This window comes from Schistocerca cancellata, chromosome 11 (genome assembly GCF_023864275.1).
Source record: "Schistocerca cancellata isolate TAMUIC-IGC-003103 chromosome 11, iqSchCanc2.1, whole genome shotgun sequence".
Classification (NCBI taxonomy): Eukaryota; Metazoa; Arthropoda; class Insecta; order Orthoptera; family Acrididae; genus Schistocerca; species Schistocerca cancellata.
In genome coordinates, this window is record NC_064636.1 from 170,378,749 (window position 1) to 170,398,391 (window position 19,643).

The 19,643-nt window shown below is 42.9% G+C and overlaps 1 long non-coding RNA gene across 1 annotated transcript in view; it reads right to left on the reverse strand.

Annotated features, from left to right (window-relative positions):
* The window catches only part of LOC126108769 (uncharacterized), an 83,051-nt gene that overhangs the window by 24,032 nt on the left and 39,376 nt on the right, over positions 1 to 19,643 (reverse strand). Inside the window, exon 2 of the long non-coding RNA XR_007523627.1 lies at positions 1,120 to 1,687. This is a non-coding gene — a long non-coding RNA (uncharacterized LOC126108769). The remainder of the gene's footprint in view (positions 1 to 1,119; positions 1,688 to 19,643) is intronic.

Sequence of the window (19,643 nt, forward strand, 5' to 3'; positions counted from 1 at the left end):
TTTATTTAGTTAACATAACTGCAACCAAAAACAGTTGAATTTGGAGCCTGTCATGAAAAGACAATGACACCATTGTGAGTTATCAGCGAATGGCAATAAATGAAGGAGTACTGTACGGCACAGATACATCTACATCTACATTTATACCACGCAAGCCACCCAACGGTGTGTGGCGGAGGGCACTTTACATGCCACTGTCATTACCTCCCTTTCCTATTCCAGTCGCGTATGCTTTGCAGGAAGAACGACTGCCGGAAAGTGTTCGTGCACACTCGAATCTCTCTAATTTTACATTCGTGATCTCCTCGGGAGGTATAAGTAGGGGGAAGCAATATATTCCGTGTCTCATCCAGAAACGCACCCTCTCGAAACCTGGACAGCAAGCTACACCGCGATGCAGAGCGCCTGTCTTCCAGAGTCCTGCCACTCAAGTTTGCTAAACATCTCCGTAACGCTATCACGGTTACCAAATAACCCTGTGACGAAACGCGCCGCTCTTCTTTGGATCTTCTCTATCTCCTCCGTCAACCCGACCTGGTACGAATCCCACACTGATGAGCAATAGTCAAGTATAGGTCGAACGAGTGTTTTGTAAGCCATCTCCTTTGTTGACGGACTATATTTTCTAAGGACTCTCCCAATGAATCTCAACCTGGTACCCGCCTTACCAACAATTAATTTTATATGACCATTTCACTTCAAATCGTTCTGCACGCATACTCCCAGATATTTTACGGAAGTAACTGCTACGTGTTTGTTCCACTATCATATAATCATACAATACAGGATCCTTCTTTCTATGTATTTGCAATACATCACATTTGTCTATGTTAAGGGTCAGTTGCCACGCCCTGCACCAAGTGCCTAACCGCTGCATATCTTCCTGCATTTCACTGCAATTTTCTAATGTGGACTTATCTGTATACTACAGCATCATCCGCGAAAAGCTGCATGGAACTTCCGACACTATGTAAGGGGGATGTTGAGGGGGGGGGGGGGGGGGGGGGGGGGGGAGCAAATATTGTAGTGCCTGAATCTCTCTCTCTCTCTCTCTCTCTCTCACTCTCTCTCCCCCTCCAGACACACACGACACTTTATTGCTAAACTCAGAAGTCTTACCTGGCATCTGCTGGTGGCTCCCCGAGCAGACGACTCACTTCAGTGACATCTTTTGGGTACTTGAGCACAGAGTCTGTCCAGCTCTGCGTGGCCATCACCTCAGAGTGATCCTTTACGAAGGGGACGACAACCACAGCGAGGACGGTGCACGGGAGCCTCCGTTGCAAGTAGAGCTACATCCGACGCAGTCTCCGCTGCCGGCTACGCAGCCACCTGCTGCTCTCACACAGCCTCCAGGGCCAACCAGCTGTACTTGTCAGCTGCTGCCAGCAGTTGGGGGACCACACCAGGCAGTTGGTGGGCCTAGAGGGTGCACACGTAGCCCGGCAGCTGCCTCAGCACTGTGCCCTCCACGTCCGTGACGTCGGGCTGGCCGCAGGTGGTCTCCGGAGCGTTGTGCCCGAGGATTGCTTCGAACGTGGGACTCCTGTCTGCCAGGACGGCCACGTGTGCCACCAGCCGCGTCACCCAGCCGCTGACGTCACCGGGGCACTGACGTCTGCTAGGGCGCCCAGGTCCACGGCCGCGGTCTCTCGAGCCCCGGTGACTGGTGATGTGGCGGATGCTTCTGAAACACAGAGTCACTGTGCCAACCTCATACAGCACTCTCGACTCTTGTACGATGCACAAGTTGACGTGTATGGAACAACAGCTGGTAAATGTTGTCCATCATAAATCTATCACAAAGTCACGATATCCGGTCTGTGTTAAGACTCGTGCCACACACGAAGAGCTGCTTATTCCAACAACACAATTTTCAAGATTACCCGTACTGTTGCAGCATCCTTGTTTTGGATAATATGTCTTTCTGTCTACAGAGTAATGTTGCTCGATAATGGTGTCTTTCCAAATGGAGATACTAACCATCCCTCTCCAGTTTTGTACAAAAACTATTATACTTGATGCCTGAAATCTGTATTACTCGCTCTTAAGGAGGTAGGACGTCAAACGGGCCGACTTGGGGCAGGAGAGGCACCACAGGACATTTTAATTTCCACTGTCTATACTTTTACAAGTAAATTCATAAAACTTTGTCAGCATGACCAGGAAGGATTCAGAAGTCACACTTGTAGCAGTGAAAGTTCAAAAACATAACAAAATATTTTTTTTTACATGTGAAATTTCATCATTTTTTCACTTACTATTGGCTGCATTTATTTCTGTAGGTACACTTTTCTTCATAAGTAAGAGAGACTGTTCAATGAATTTTGCACAGCATAAAAACCATACTTACAGGTGTCTGAAAGTCTAGAATCTATTTAATTTATGAAAAAATGAAGGAGCTGTTACGTTTTAAACTTTATGTTTAGAAAAAAATCAAATTTTGTAGTTAATTATCTCAATTTTTACCACAGATTTTAATAGATTTGGAAGATTCAAGAGTTTCATACACCTGTAAGTATGGTTTGCATGCTGTGCAAAATTCATCAAAGAATCTCTCTTACTTGTGAAGAAAAATGTACCTATAGCAACAAATGCAGCCAACAGTAAGTGAAAAAATGATGAAATTTCATATCTAATAAAAAATTTATTTTGTTATGTTTTTGCACTTCCACTGCTATGAGGGTGGTTCACGGTGTGGGTTCCTGTAGTCATGTCCTAGTTCATGAACCACGGGCAACGTATGAGTGGCCAAGTAAGTGGTCCCGACAGTCGGGATACCAGTTACTTTGGAATAAGGCTGGGCATCTCGGACATATTCTGAGTCGTGGTCACCTTTGTGCTCATACGGCAAAGACTACCAAATCCACCGGTTAGTCCATCAGCCGTTACGGGTAAAACCCAATGGGACTCGGGGCAAGTAAGGCTAGCAACCTGCTTCCCTGGTACTTTAAATATGATGCTGGCAACAATCAGATGATGATGATGACTGCTATGAGTGTGAATCCTGAATCCTTCCTGGTCATGCTGACAAAGTTTTATGAATTTATTTGTAAAAGTATAGACAGTAGAAAATAAAATGTCCTGTGGTGCCTCTCCTGCTCCAAGTCGGCCCGTGTGACGTCCTACCCCCCTTAACAGTATTTCTGCGTGTCTTGTAGCAGCTGCTACTGCTTCACACAATGCAGTGACCATCTGCTACTAAAGTTTGGGGTCACTTAATAGCAAAAACTGCCACGGTTGTAGCTGTCACACTCAAACTACAAATCCTTCTCAACATTTCAGACAGATTCTAACATGACAACACCAAACCACAAATTGGTGGACTGTTCAGCAACTCGTAAAGAATGTGTCTTTCAATTAGCTGAGACATGTGATATAATTTTGTGACTGATGTCGACACCAGAAATGTAAGAGACGACTCAAAACAGCATGGTTTCCATTTATCTTATTTCTCAGTTGCAAGTTCCGATTCCAGCGGATCAAATTGTCAATTACAGTCCACATTCAGTGTTTGTAATTTCTATATTAGGTGGTCACGGTAGTCACTGAAACCAGCAGCGCAGCCGACCAGAGAGGCGGTACAGTCTGGAACCGCGTGACCGCTATGGTCGCAGGTTCGAATCCTGCCTCGGGCATGGATGTGTGTGATGTCCTTAGGTTAGTTAGGTTTAAGTAGTTCTAAGTTCCAGGGGACTGATGACCATAGATGTTAAGTCCCATAGTGCTCAGAGCCATTTGAACCAGCAGCGCAAATAGCTGCCCATTATTAATCCAGTTACTTTAACACCCTAAATTCGGTCGAGCCACAATATCGACATATACTCTGATATTAACTACACGCATCATGTCTCTATATTTCATACTTTCTCACTAACGTATTTAACACTGATGATCTGTGCCTAATAGCCTCACTGTCCTATATTGCAAGACACACTTCCCTTGGTTAAATTTTCTCCCTCATACTATACGATTACAAGCGATCACAGTTTCTCAACACCCTCTTCTTCTGCGAGTTAATCTCAAACAACCGTCTGTTACCTAGTAGAGCAAAGACGTGTGCCTCTTGTCTGTTGATCCAGTACACTTTGTTCTGTGTGTCGTTGTATTTTCACTGTTGGTGTACCGTATTTTGTGGAGCAAAAATCAAGAACCAGACCAACATTAACGTAAACGAGTGTGGGAAACCGCCTATAAGCCACACTAAGTTGAGCTCGTGCAGCACCAGCTATGGTCGATAAGCTACCGTGCATTATTTCGACTTCGCCTAGATTAGATTAGTACTTGTTCCATAAATCATGAATACGACACTTCGTAATGATGTGGGACGTGTCAGGTTAATAAAAGGTGTCTATACAAGATATTGCATGAGATAAAATATTTTGACACTCAATAATTTTTTTTTAATTGAGGTTGGGAAATTACCCACTTACTATATCCAAAAATTAATCTAATGAGTAGGAGTTGCCATTAAGAAATTCTTTTAATTTCCTTTTAAATGTTATATGGCTATCTGTCAGACTTTTGATGCTGTTAGGTAAGTGACCAAAGACCTTTGTGGCAGCATAATTTACCCCCTTCTGAGCCAAAGTCAGATGTAACCTTTGGTAGTGAAGATCATCCTTTCATCTTGGATGAGCTCCAGCAATTATTCTCATTACAAGCTTTTGTGCAACGAACACTCTTGTACTCAATGATGAGTTACCTCAGAATATGATGCCATACGCAAGCAGAGATTGAAAATAGGCGTGGTAAGGTAATTTACTTAGATGTAAGTCGCCAAAATTTGCAATGACCCTAATAGCATAAGTAGCTGAACTGAAACGTTTCAGCAGATCCTCAGTGTGTTTTTTTTTTCCAGTTCAACCCCTCATCAATGCATACACCTAGAAATTCTGAATATTCTACCTTAGCTACCGATTTCTGATCGAAGTCTATATTTATTAATGGTGTCATTCCATTTACTGCGTGGAACTGTATGTACTGTGTTTTGTCAAAGTTTAATGAGAGCCGATTTGCAGAGAGCGACTTAATGATTTTCTGGAAAACATCGTTTACCATTTCACCAGTTAATACTTGTCTGTCGGGTGTGATAGCTATACTTGTATCATCGGCAAAAAGTACCAGCTTCGCATCTTTGTGAATATAGAATGGCAAGTCATTAATACATAATAATCACTGCTTTTACACTGCACGTCACGCTACACGAGTGGCCGACTGTATTTTCCCCGCTTACGTCGGTATTGGTCGTTTGAGAGGGGTCACCGTCTGCCACTGCAATACGGCGCCTGCTCGCAACGTGAAGCATCTGTGCAGCGGCCCCTGCAGCGCCCCTGCTCGCCCCACAGTCAGGGACGCGTGACGTCACGAAGTGAGCTCGGCACACAAAACAACCATCACATGCTGGACTCCCAGTGTAGGCAGGGGCAGCCCCCCCCCCTTTCCCCCCAACCCATGGTCAACCACTGACGACCGGTACTGAGGCCGCGTGACGTCACTCGGTCTAGCGCTTGCTGTGGACGTCACCGTACCGTGACCTCCCTGATCTAGAGTGGGCCACGTGACTAGTGATGGGGAGCTCGTGAATGAGTCGTTCAAATGAACGCTTCATTCCAGTGAAGTGTGAACTAACCACTCTTTTTCAATGAACTGGTACTTCAAACTCTTCACAGATAGCACGCTCCACACTTTTTTCTAGTTCACTCACTCTCTTCCCCCCTCCCTCACCCATAACATCGGCGCGTCTAAGGGTAGCCTACCGTTGGCAGCGCTTGCAGACAAATGAATATTAAAGGTACAAACGAAGAGGCTGGCTGTTTGTTAATAACACTGAAAGAGGAATTTTACCTGAAATCGTACCAATGACTACAGGTGACAGTTTACGTTTTGAATCTGGAGGGTCATTATTCTCAACAAAAATAAAATCTACAGGAAAACTTCTGAATAATTACTTAACCTAGGTATGTAGACTTTATGACAGTGGTAAACATACTCATTCTATTTTGGATTAAATTTTAAAAGGAACATAAAATTGGACTGCATTTCGTTGGTGGTCCTAGTTCTCAGTCCATGAATACAACAAATAATGTTTCATTTGGCAGATAAAGACTTTCTTTGGCGCTTCCTGAGAAACTGTCGAGCAAAATTAAATGTAATACTTTCTTTATATGTGACAGGCTTCTCTGTTTATCTTTCCTTTGTCCCCTTCGACCATGCTCTATTTAACTCAAACGCTATAAGATCGCAAAACGTTGCGTGCACGTTACTGCATAGTTCGGCCATCTGTTGGTAAAATTATGAAGTATTACGAAGCTTTATTGTACGAGCGAGGCGAGGCGAGCGTAGCCAACTGGGCAACTTCGCCAGGCTTCCGTACTTCATGAATGAACTACTTCATTTGAACGCTTCACGGCAAAGAGTGAAATGAATGAAGTAGTTCACGGGAATGAACGAGTTCGACCCATCTCTACACGTGACTAGGCTCGTGCTCTGTCTATCTTCGCCCACTGACCCTACTAACTTTGAGGAAAGGAAAATTTCGACAAGTGAAGGCGATCGATACAGTTCCACATTGCCACCTGATAAAGTAAGAGCCTACGGAATATCAGACCAGCTGTGTTGCTGGATTGAAGAGTTTTTGGCAAACAGAACACAGCATGTTGTTCTCAATGGAGAGACGTCTACAGGCGTTAAAGTAACATCTGGCGTGCCACAGGGGAGTGTTATGGGACCATTGCTTTTCACAATATATATAAATGACCTAGTAGATTGTGTCGGAAGTTCCATGCGGCTTTTCGCGGATGATGCACTAGTGTACAGAGAAGTTGTAGCATTAGAAAATTGCAGCGAAATGCAGGAAGATCTGCAACGGATAGGCACTTGGTGCAGGGAGTGGCAACTGACCCTTAACGAAGACAAATGTAATGTATTGCGAATACATAGAAAGAAGGATCCTTTATTGTATGATTACATGATAGCGGAACAAACACTGGTAGCAGTTACTTCTGTAAAATATCTGGCAGTATGCGTGCGGAACGATTTGAAGTGGAATGAGCATACAAAATTAATTGTTGGTAAGGGCGGGTACTAAGTTGAGATTCATTGAGAGAGTCCTTAAAAATATAGTCGATCAACAAAGGAGGTGGCTTACAAAACACTCGTTCGACCTATACTTGAGCATTGCTCATCAGTGTGGGATCCGTACCAGGTCGGGTTGACGGAAAGAGATAGAGAAGATCCAAATAAGAGCGGCGCGTTTCGTCACAGGGTTATTTGGTAACCGTGATAGCGTTACGGAGATGTTTAGCAAACTCGAGTGGCAAGACTCTGCAAGAGAGAGGCGCTCTGCATCGCGGGTGTAGCTTGCAGTCCAGGTTTCGAGAGGGGTGCGTTTCTGGATGAGACATCGAATATATTGCTTCTCCCACTTATATACCTCCCGAGGAGAATCGCGAATGTAAAATTTGGGAGATTCGAGGCGTGCACGTAGGCTTTCCGGCAGTCGTTCTTCCCGCGACCCGTACGCGACTGGAACAGGACAGGGAGGGTAATGACAGTGGCACGTAAAGTGCCGTCCGCCACACACCGCGTTGGGGTGGCTTGCGGAGTATAAATGCAGATGTAGATGTGTGTTGGGTCTGTTTGAAAGTTGGCGCTGCCCCACTACTAATGCCATCTCTCATGTTTCAGTTCAAACATGGCATATTATTTCTCTAAATGTCACACTCCCTTCGAATCAATCCGCACACATTTCCTTCTACGGGACGCGTTAGGGTCATTGTTGTGATCGCTCCCCGTGACGTCACTATGAAGTGTACATGTTGTTTCGACCTCAGCGCTATTAATCGATTTTCTTTTCGTATTGAGTTCTGAGGAGACACCATACTGGATTTCGATGTTTTAGCTTAAGCTTCTATTTGACGGGTTTTATATTACGATGTACGTCGTATGAATATATGCTGTTTCAAAAATTTTGGATGGGAGGTCTCTGTGCACAGCATCGCTATAAAGGTACTTAAATTTCCTAATTGTTCAAATGCAACCTCTCAGATTCACACTGAATATACAGGGTGATTCAAAAAGAATACCACAACTTTAAAAATGTGTATTTAATGAAAGAAACATAATATAACCTTCTGTTATACATAATTACAAAGAGTATTTAAAAAGGTTTTTTTTTCACTCAAAAACAAGTTCAGAGAGGTTCCATATGGCCCCCTCCAGACACTCGAGCAATATCAACCCGATACTCCAACTCGTTCCACACTCTCTGTAGCATATCAGGCGTTAACAGTTTGGATAGCTGCTGTTATTTCTCGTTTCAAATCATCAATGGTGGCTGGGAGAGGTGGCCGAAACACCATATCCTTAACATACCCCCATAAGAAAAAATCGCAGGGGGGTAAGATCAGGGCTTCTTGGAGGCCAGTGATGAAGTGCTCTGTCACGGGCTGCCTGGCGGCCGATCCATCGCCTCGGGTAGTTGACGTTCAGGTAGTTACGGACAGATAAGTGCCATAACTAACCTTTTTCGTAGGACTCTCCATACAGTTGATTGTGGAATTTGCAACTCTCTGATAGCTCTGCGAGTCGATTTTCCTGGGCTGCGAACAAATGCTTGCTGGATGCGTGCTACATTTTCATCACTCGTTCTCGGCCGTTCAGAACTTTTCCCTTTGCACAAACACCCATTCTCTGTGAACTGTTTATACCAACGTTTAATACACCACCTATCAGGAGGTTTAAAACCATACTTCGTTCGAAATGCACGCTGAGCAACTGTTGTCGATTTACTTCTGCCGTACTCAATAACACAAAAAGCTTTCTGTGGAGCGGTCGCCATCTTAGCATCAACTGACGCTGACGCCTAGTCAACAGCGCCTCAAGCGAACAAATGTACAACTAAATGAAACTTTATAGCTCCCTTAATTCGCCGACAGATAGTGCTTAGCTCTGCCTTTTGTCGTTGCAGAGTTTTAAATTCCTAAAGTTGTGGTATTCTTTTTGAATCACCCTGTATTTTATGCTCCTAGGTTTCCATCCCTCTCATTACCGTATCTGTTCGCCTCCGTAGCGCAGCGGTAGCGTTACCGCGAGGGAGCCCGGATTCGATTCCCGGCAGGGGAGTGGGCGTTGTGTGACATTCATCATCACTTTCATCATCATTGGCATGCAAGTCGCCGAAGTGGCGTCAAATAAAAAGACTTTCAATACGGCGGCCGAACCCTGATGGGGTTATCCCGGCCAATAAATGCCATACGATCATTTCATTTCATTACCGTCTGCGTGAAAGTGCATGTGAATGAATTTTTCGCGTTTCCATTGGTAGCTAGTAGTATAGAATTTGCTGTCTGCTGCGGTCAGTCTCCCCAACTTCGGGTGCTCAGTCAAAGCACAGAGATTCGTGCCTTCCGAAGTGGTAATCTTTCGACAAATGCAATTGCTTAAAATATTCTCACACAAAAAAACCGATGCAAGATTGGAAGGAGCGCGGGGGGTGGGGGGGGGTGGGGGGGAAACCACGTGGATACTGGATTTTTTTAAAAAAAAGGTAGCGCAACCAGCTCTACCCCCAGTTCTGTGAAGACTACAACCACGATTTACAAAACAATCGTCCGATAACTTTACAAACGAGTGTGTGTGTGTGTGTGTGTGTGTGTGTCGAATATTTGACGTTAAGCACGTAAGCGAGAAAAAGTTTAGAGAAGATTTGAAAGTACGTATAAAGTTTTTGTGGAAGTCACTAAGTGCTTTCATCCTCAAGACACCGGATGAACGCACTGTGGGTTACCTGCGCGCCACCAGTTACGCTGTCTGAGGGAGATACAGAATTTGTAACAGTAACACTTGTCTCACTGTGTCACGCCATTAAACCCAAGTTTGTTCCTCTTAACGAGCAGATTACGACAGCATTTTTAAATTCGCCCAAAACCTTTGTGAATCATTCAGCACCAAATTTTTGTCGCCTCATGAAGCCATTAGAGAAGCCTTTGTTAAAGCCACAGGTTCATCTGCTTGCGTAACTGTTTCGTAGGAGGCTTGTACAGAGATGCTAGTGGGCCATTTGTAGCTTGATGCAGGCTTGTGACTGCGAGGGAATTTTACTCACGTAACTCGTACTCCGAAGTATCCTACCTATTTCACCGGGAATACTTCAATCACGGTTTCACCTCTAAACATGGAATTTGAAATTTGTGGTAAGTTCGTACGCGACCAAACTGCTTTAGTCATCGGTCCCTAAGCATATACACTACTTAATCTAAATTAAACTTACGCTAAGGGCAACACACACATCTATGGGCGGGAGGATTCCAACCTCCGACAGGGGTCTAACATGGAATAAATTTTTTTCGCAAGAGGGCATTTCTGGAGGAACCCATAATTTTCTTTCATCTCCATTCTGCCACTTAGTAGCAAGCTGAATTTATCCTACCTGAGTAAAAGAGTGAGCTGTGTGTCACTGCCTTTTGAGACCACTAGAACAACGAGCAAACTTGTCCGTTTCCCGTCAAACTGAGCAAATATTAAAAATTGTAAGGTTGGTCTGTTCTTGGCCGTATGTAAATTTTCTTGGAGTACCAGTACTGTATTATCTCATGTTCGGTTCTTTATTATGGCATAATGCCATACGTGCACTTGAAACGCAGCGAACAGTCGAAACTAGCCAATAGTGTGAAATTGAACGTTTCAAATAAAGCAGAAGAGATTAATGAAAACCAAATCTCTTTTGCAAACCGACAAAAATAACTTCATTGTTCTGCATGGGGATTAATTCTTGACTGTCAGGAAGGTGGAAATAAAATCTAAAACTAATAACATGTTTTAGCCTTCCGTAATTATGCGAACGTATTTTAATTCATTTGATAACTCCCGGGAGTTACCATTTAATGTGAGAGCAATAAACGAACGTAAACACAGTTCACGTGGAGACGACCCATCTCCCCTCCACAACTCAGACTGCTCTGGGCATCAGCGCCAGATTTACTGTATTTCCGAACGGACTGGACGCATTGTTATATGAAGTAGGCCGAGTCAGTTGCGCGCTGCGACAGTCAGTTTGACGCTCTCGTTTATAGTGAGTGAGAAACTGTGTCTTGAAAATAGGGCCAATTTTACCATGGACAAACTGACTGACCTTGTCATCGATGGGTATGTATATTTTCTTTCACATTGCGTCAATAATTCTGAAACTTGTCATGTAATATCTTAAAGAATTAACCTATATTATTTATGGGCTCACATTACGATTGAAAGTTTTCGTCGGTTGTAATTCAATAATGTTTTCAACCGTCCTTCCAGAAGGAAGTCAGGGTAATATGTTGCCATTTTGTATTCACAGAAAACTATGTACACTTATGGAACTTTTGGACATGTTAGAATCAAAAGATGAGGAAATACCTAATACTGGTGTGAATGTAACATTACACCCTCCTCTAAATTCAACTGATGACGTAACAGATGAAGATTCGGGTGCTGAAGAAAATCCAAGTGCAGATAAATTACCAGCAAGTCAACTCACTACTACTGCGCTGCGTGACCTAAAAGAGAGGGGCGTGGAAGCAACAGGAACACAAGAGGAAACAGAGTTAAGCATTGTACTCTATCATTTGTAGATAAAATGATAAAAGAAAATACAGGATCATATGAAATTTGTTCTGACTCAGCATCCGGGATTTCCATTGTACGTTGGAATGACAACAATGTTGTTACTGTAGCCACCAACTTTGACAGAGTGCAACCACTACGCTCTGTAGCAAGGTTTTCCAGGGAACAAAAGAAAAGGATTAGCGTGCTTCAACCTAACTTGGGAGGCATAGATCGAACTGACCAAAATGAATCCCTGTATAGATGCTCTATAAGAGGGAAAAAGTGGTATTTCCCCATCACTGCACATTTTATAGACATTGCAGAGCAAAGTGCCTGGGATCTTTACAAGCACAACGAATAACCCACAGATCATCTGACATTTCGTCGTCGAATTGTCACTGCAATTCTTGAAAGTAACAAATGAGTCACTATCAGCAGAGGATGTCCTAGTAAGAGGGTAAAACTAGATTCTAGATTTGATGGGAGAGAACATTATGTTGCTGAATTACCAACGGACGAGATAACAAAATGAAGACGCAGCTGAAATGTCGAAGTTGCCACAAAAAACTACTACTATGTGTGTAAAATGTGACGAACCACTTCATGTTTGTTGCTTTTTGTCTTATCATACTAGTGCATAAAATACACACATTTTCTTTTTTTTGTATTTATTAGCTGTTTTAGTCCATAATTCAAATTTATTTGTGTTTATTTGAAAGTATAAAAACCAAAACAAGTTAATTGTGCAATGTCATATACTTTAAAAAGATGTTCCCTTATTGTCCTGACGTCCTTCTGGAAGGACGCCCATTTTTGGAAATACTAAATAAAAATAGATACTCAAAATTCTTTTTACTTTCTTCCTTACAACCTTGTGAATGAATGTAGATAAGATATAAATCAATTTTTGAAAAACAAATAATTCAGGACTATCTGGGTTAAGCAGTGGCGCCCAGCCACACTTCAGTAACCAGAAGCGATAGAAGGTACTACACATACGCGACTCAACTGCGCGTGCGCAAGAGCCCCCCCCCCCCCCCCCCAACTGGTCGAACGAATCCAATTGAACAGCTGTCACGTCACGCTCATCGGAAGCAATTTGTTGTTATAAAGCATTACACTGTCTTCCTAAAGCATTTGACACACTTTGCTGTTGGCAGACGCATGTATGAGCACTGTGTTTTTTTGTTGTTGTTGTTGTTGTTGTGGTCTTCAGTCCTGAGACTGCTTTGATGCAGCTCTCCACGCTACTCTATCCTGTGCAAGCTTCTTCATTTCCCAGTACCTACTGCAGCCTACATCCTTCTGAATCTGCTTATCTCTTGGTCTCCCTCTACGAATTTTACCCTTCTCTCTGCCCTCCAGTACTAAATTGGTGATCCCTCGATGTCTCAGAACATGTCCTACCAATGGATCCCTTCTTCTAGTCAAGTTGTGCCACAAATTCCTCTTCTTCCCAATTCTATTCAATACCTCCTCATTAGTTATGTGATCTACCCATCTAATCTTCAGCATTCTCCTGTAGCACCACATTTCTAAAGCTTCTATTCTCTTCTTGTCTAAACTATTTATGGTCCACGTTTCACTTCCATACATGGCTACACTCCATACAAATACTTTCATTTAAATCTATACTATATGTTAAATTTTTCTTCTTCAGAAACGCTTTCCTTGCCATTGCCAGTCTACATTGTCAAAAACGCTTTCTCTCGTCAAACGCTGTCTCTAAGTCTACAAATGCTAGAAACATAGGTGTCCCTTTCCTTAATCTTTCTTCTAAGTCGTAGGGTCAGTATTGCCTCACGTGTTCCAACATTGTTGTTGTATACGGCGCATTTCCTTTGCAACTGAAGTTTTACTTTCCTTTATTTTCTCTCGTTCATGTTTTGTTGCCGCAGTATTACTCTGCAATACCGGGATACAGTAACATCCTTTGTTAGAGTATTGGTTTTTACCAGTCAAAATCACAAAAATTTAACTGAAAACTAAAACAATGAAAAATCCCCGGAATTCTAAACAATTCCGGGGTTTTTCCCGGATGTCCCGGGTCGTATACACCCTGCTCACAGTTATTTATAACCATTTAAATAATGGTTGCACAATATAACTGTGGCCGTGATAAAGGTTAGCCGGCCGCGGTGGTCGAGCGGTTCTGGCGCTGCATTCCGGGTCCGCGGGACTGCTACGGTCGCAGGTTCGAATCCTGCCTCGGGCATGGGTGTGTGTGACGTCCTTAGGTTAGTTAGGTTTACGTAGTTCTAGGGGACTTATGACCTAAGATGTTGAGTCCCATAGTGCTCAGAGCCATTTGAACTTCGTGATAAAGGTTACTCCAAAGTAACCGTTTGGCCCGCCTCTGGGCGTCGCCCCGCGAGCGACTGTTCCAGAACTGGCGGGGCAGCGGCTCCGGCGTCACGTGACACCCCCCCTCCCTCCCTCATTCGCACTAGCATCGAACTTGGCCAGCCCTGACCTTCGCTTTCTAGCAGGTTTCCTTTTTTTTTCGCTCCAAGGAGTGAGCACTGCCAACGCTTCCTGCGGCCCCAGATCACGTAAGGCGGAACAGGCAACCGTAAAAATAGTTTTCCCGTCGGTCAACAGATGTCGCAGGCGACGCTACAATGCTAACTGACCTGTCCATGTCGCGGACTTGGCAACGCTGTATCTTCGGTGACGTGAATGACGCTGATTGCCTTCGGCTAGAGCGCTGCGCGCGAAATGCATTCGTCACACTGCTGACTGTAGCTCATGATCGGCTGTGGTTTTTCCCGAGTTTTCAATCTAAGAATGTACGAGGGCTATCCACAAAGTACATCACGTTTTGCAATTAAAAATAATAAAGTATTGGAAATTTTTTTTATTATATACAGATGAAAGCCACACTTAAGTACTACTTTTCTACATAGTTGCCATTTAAAGTGAGGCACGAGCTTGGAAATTCCTTCGTCGTAAAATTCGGCCGCCTGCGCCTTCAACCAACTAATAACTGTCTTCTTGGGGCAGAAAAGGTGTGATTTTTGTGGATTTCCTGGAAAGAGGCACTACAATAAACTCTCAAAGGTATTGCCAAACTCTGCACAACCTCAGAAGAGCAATACAAAACAAGCGCAGGGGAAAGTTGGGCTCAAAGATCTTGCTCATTCACGACAACGCCCGGGCCCACACGGCAAATGCCACTCGTGAAGTTCCCGAATCTTTTAAGTGGGAGTTGTTTCCTCATCCGCCGTACAGTCCCGACCTGGCACCGAGCGACTTCCACTTATTCCCAGCAATGAAGAAGTGGTTGGCTATGCAGCGTTTTGATGACGACGCACAGCTTCAAGAAGAGGTAACCACGTGGTTGAAGGCGCAGGCGGCCGAATTTTACGACGAAGGAATTTCCAAGCTCGTCCATCGCTACGATAAGTGCCTTAATTTAAATGGCAACTATGTAGAAAAGTAGTATTTAAGTGTGGCTTTCATCTGTATATAATAAAAAAAATTTCCAATACTTTATTTATTTTTAATTCCAAAACGCATTGTACTTTGTGGATAGCCCTCGTAGATTAGCTCCTGTAATTCTACAAACCAAGTTTATTTCCCACAATCATATGCGAAATGAAATAAATGAAAAGTAACACACAAACATTTCTCGCGAGTTACTGTTTAAATGCAGACTGTATCGCAGTCGCATAGGTTTTACACACGCCTTCCATGCCATCTATTTCCTCTTTGCTATACAGCTCTTCTGATACGGATTATGGTGGTAAAAAAATCTCCACGTGCCGGTTAACACTAGAAAGTTTTCAAAATCCGGACTCGGTTACGATGGGAATTAAGGCTGGACATATTTCAGTGACAGTCATTTCAAATTTAAATTCTTTTACTTTGCATGTAACTTATCGTAACCGATATATGAGTGGCACAAAACGGTGAATTTTGGATTGTTGTTGAAAGGGGCCTGCAAAAGCGGTAATATACAAGTGAAAGCGTGTTTTTCGAGCATATTTTGGCGGTGTCAACTTTGAAGAGCCACAGACGGCAAACCATATTTATGTTAAAAATTTACTTTCTACAGTTTAAAGATAACCCGCAAATATTCGCAACAGACGTACGCTTTTATCTGCAACACAGTTATTACTTGGGATATTCGCACTCGCGCAGACCTGTTACTATAAGTAGTGTTGGTTTCGAGTGAAAGCTGTGTGAGGATTATTAGCTCACAGATAAAAAAAATTAAAACAGGCAGCGCCTATAGTTTTCACGTTATGCTCGTTCTCTTCTATTCTCCTCCCTTCATTCCAGTACAAACGCTTGTTCATAAGTATAAACGAATGGCAGTGAACATTGCCGAATTATCTATGAATACTCGTTTGCAGCAGTGTAAGCGAGGTTTTACACTCGTCCACTTCGTTCGCTCTTAGTATATACCAGGATTTAGAGGGACCGATGACCTAGCAGTTAGATGACGGCTATTATTCATTTATTTCACTGTTGCGATTTCAGCTCTACAGCCATTTTCAAGTACCAAGGGAAAGGTCTTGTAAGGTGATGCTTCTTAAATTGTTTACCAAATGTTAGCACACTATGCTTTACATTTTGTTATCCGTATCTTACATTGGTTTCAGTATTCACATTGCACACAAAAATGCCTCTACAGCCAAAATTACGATAGTGAAGTGAATAAACAGTTTTAAAAAGTCCAAATCGCAGCAAAGATTTCATTTAAAAATTGTATGATACGATTCTTGTACAGGAAGGGCTGCCACGTTATATCAGTATATAAGATCGACAAAATTTAGATAAGATCGAATCCTTAGGACTCTTTATTAGTTCTTACTCGTAACTAATTTATTGATTTAGCTGAATTTAAAATCCACTCCCGTAATCTTTCTTTATCTTTGACGGGAAACCTGAACACTTTTAGTTCGGGATTTGTCCGCCTACTCCCACAGTTGACACACTCCCGGGCCCTCGGCATGACGACTCAACCCACTACCACCGGTATGTCAGAGAAACAGCTGTCCTTCACAGGCGCCAAATGGTGCAAAGCTGCACGCGTTCGGGCAGCATTCATTTCACGCTAGGTGACGAGAGCCCTACGTCAACGTGACGTAAGCAAGCGTCATCATGAGTCTCACGCGTGTCCTATTCCGAACTGGCGTAACATCTGCTTTATAAACACTAACCAAACAATAAAACAACGCATACTATTCGCATTCAAAATAATAAATATGTGAAAATCATTCAGTTAAATTACACTTTTTTTATAACACACGCTTCTCTGTTCATATACAGTAATCATATTAAGAAACGCAAGTAAGACTACAACATTTTAAATAAAAAAAGGCGTAGAGTGACAGTTATTAGACATGTACATAAATTTGATGTAGGTATAATTGCAAGCAATCTGTTTGACATATCACTGATAGTGTAATGGTGAACGGGAAGCATCGTAAATTTATAGTAACGGTTCGAAACACCTTGAAACACAAAATTTTTTTCTGTTATATTTTGTTATTTATTCGAATTATTTGGCGTTATTTGTGAGTCTATAGTCACTGTGTCTATTATCCACAATGATTCCCTTTGTATGCATGGAAATTAGCAGGATGGGTATATTAGCCATACTAATGGAATGTGGGAATCCCAGTAGCATATCTGTCGTTTCTGCAGTTTGCTCCCACCTCCAGTTCCGTTCGTGGTGGTCTTCAGCTATGCCTGTCCTCAGCCAATTTAAAAGTATGAAAGTCACACGACACAAAAGCAGCGCATTTGCTGCAGGAAATACGAAACTGCCAAGACGCCTAAGTGATAGTTTCATACTTTCTGCGTTATGATTAGCGCTCTCGCACCTCATTTGTGTTTACATGGACATACTTATACAGTAGACATTCAAGATGATAAAATGTGTAGGTTTATTAGATTACAAAACACAATCTGTTTCACTGTTTCGAAACACCGTATCGAAACATTACATTGTACTGTTTCATCTGTTTCGAAACAGTTACGTGTTTCAGTTTGCCCATCTCTACTGGTAAGTTTCATAAGCGCGCGCGACCGGGTTTCAGAGCGGCAACGTGGCCCTTGCTGCCCGCTCAAAGTCAGGCCGTCATTGGCTGCCTGCCTGCGTTCGCTAGGCGACGGAGAGACGCTACCGAGCTGACGGTGTGTGGCGGAGGGTACCTTGAGTACGTCTATCGGTTCTCCCTTCTATTCCAGTCTCGTATTGTTCGTGGAAAGAAGGATTGTCGGTATGCCTCTGTGTAGGCTCTAATCTCTCTGATTTTATCCTCACGGTCTCTCCGCGAGATATACGTAGGAGGGAGCAATACACTGCTTGAGTCTTCGGTGAAGGTATGTTCTCGAAACTTCGACAAAAGCCCGTACCGAGCTACTGAGCGTCTCTCCTGCAGAGTCTTCCACTGGAGTTTATCTATCATCTCCGTAACGCTTTCGCCATTACTGAATGATCCTGTAACGAAGCGCGCTGCTCTCCGTTGGATCTTCTCTATATCTTCTATCAACCCTATCTGGTACGGATCCCACACTGCTGAGCAGTATTCAAGCAGTGGGCGAACAAGCGTACTGTAACCTACTTCCTTTGTTTTCGGATTGCATTTCCTTAGGATTCTTCCAATGAATCTCAGTCTGGCATCTGCTTTACCGACGATCAACATTATATGATCATTCCATTTTAAATCACTCCTAATGCGTACTCCCAGATAATTTATGGTATTAACTGCTTCCAGTTGCTGACCTGCTATATTGTAGCTAAATGATAAAGGATCTATCTTTCTGTGTATTCTGTGTATACCAAAGACTCGTCTCCCACACTATAAGAGGTCAAGTGTGTTTCCTTAACAATTTACAATTTGAATGGCCTCGTGAACTAATTGTTCACAATAATTTTATAAAAAGCATTTACAACAATTATGGAAGTTGTTTTCTATCTACAGTAGGGTCTGAAAATGTATTTTTGTCGACATACTGAAGGTAGACCGAAGTCACTGCCAATTATAATTGTATGCGATTCCAGTTTTCTTTGAAATGTTCAGCAACTGTTTCATCTGAGACCGGGGGTTGGTAAAAGGAGCCAGTTATTAATTTATTCCGGTTGTCGAATATAACCTCTGTCCATACTAAGTCACAGCAACTAACTGCTTCAATGTCGCTTATGAGCTGGAACACACATTACATTATTTTTCCTTAAGTTGTGCTTAGTGTTTCTGTTGTAGTGGAGATCATTACAATTACGGCTTTTCCCTCCAAAACCTAGGATGTTTACTCTGTGGGCCGGGCGCGGTGGTCTAGCGGTTCTAGGCACTAAGTCCGGAACCGCGGGACTGCTACGGTCGCAGGTTCGAATCCTGCCTCGGACATTGATGTGTGTGATGTCCTTAGGTTAGTTAGGTTTAAGTAGTTCTAAGTTCTAGGGGACTGGTGACCTAAGATGTTAAGTCCCATAGTGCTCAGAGCCACTTGAACCATTGTTTTGTTTACTCTGTGACCTTGTAAATACCAGAGCTAAACAATGTAGAACAACAACGTACGGTACAAGCATCGCATTCTGTATTACTTCATTTCCTTACTTTTAATATTTTAAAATTGTACGTCGACTTTAGATGACATGTCAATCATAGATGCTCTTATAATTGTATGCGATTCCAGTTTTCTTTGAAATGTTCAGCAACTGTTTCATCTGAGACCGGGGGTTGGTAAAAGGAGCCAGTTATTAATTTATTCCGGTTGTCGAATATAACCTCTGTCCATACTAAGTCACAGCAACTAACTGCTTCAATGTCGCTTATGAGCTGGAACACACATTACATTATTTTTCCTTAAGTTGTGCTTCGTGTTTCTGTTGTAGTGGAGATCATTACAATTACGGCTTCATGAACGTACTTTCAGTCATGTTTTGAACATTGTCCCGCTACACTTTATTAACTAATGTTTCGCCGCAAGGGATATCGGATTTTAGAGTAAATTAATATGAAGTATGTCGTCCTTCTTTTCAAACATTCACATACCCATTTATTCTTTCCTTATTGTCTTTTGGGAATGCAGTTGTAGCATTT